This window comes from Capsella rubella, unplaced genomic scaffold (assembly GCF_000375325.1).
Source record: "Capsella rubella cultivar Monte Gargano unplaced genomic scaffold, Caprub1_0 scaffold_16, whole genome shotgun sequence".
NCBI lineage: Eukaryota > Viridiplantae > Streptophyta > Magnoliopsida > Brassicales > Brassicaceae > Capsella > Capsella rubella.
Window position 1 is genome coordinate 76863 of NW_006238908.1, and position 629 is coordinate 77491.

Genomic DNA, 629 nt, shown 5'->3' on the forward strand with positions numbered 1-629 from the left:
ACGATGATGGCGATCCTTTTTACATATGTGACAATTGTGGAGCCTATATGTGGTTTGGAGAACGTGTGAATAAAAAAATCAAAAAAGGAAAGCCTGTTTTTTCAATGTGTTGTCATCATGGAAAAGTTAAACTCCCTCTTCTCAAACCTCCACCGAATACGTTGTCATCGTTGTTCTATAATCACGATGATGTTAGCATCAATTTCCGTGATAATATAAGAGCATACAATATGATTTTTTCGTTCACATCTTTAGGGGGCAAGGTTAACCATTCTGTTAATGATGGTGCTGGACCCTATCAGATTCAGATGTGTGGAGAAAATTATCACCGTATTGGTGATATTCTGCCAGAACCGGGTAAAACACCTATGTTCTTACAGCTATATATTCATGATATACAGAATGAGGTTTCTAATAGAATAAATGCATACGGGTAATAATAACATCTTTGAGTTCTCTTATATAATGTTTTCATTTAACTTTTCAAAAACAATAATTCACATTTTTTGTGTTTTTATAGAAGATCTGCATCGATCGAAAATTTGAGGTCCTCGACTGTAGAGCTAATCAAGAAAATGCTTGATAATCATAATCCGCACGTCCGGACTTTTAGGTCGGCAAGAGAGAGG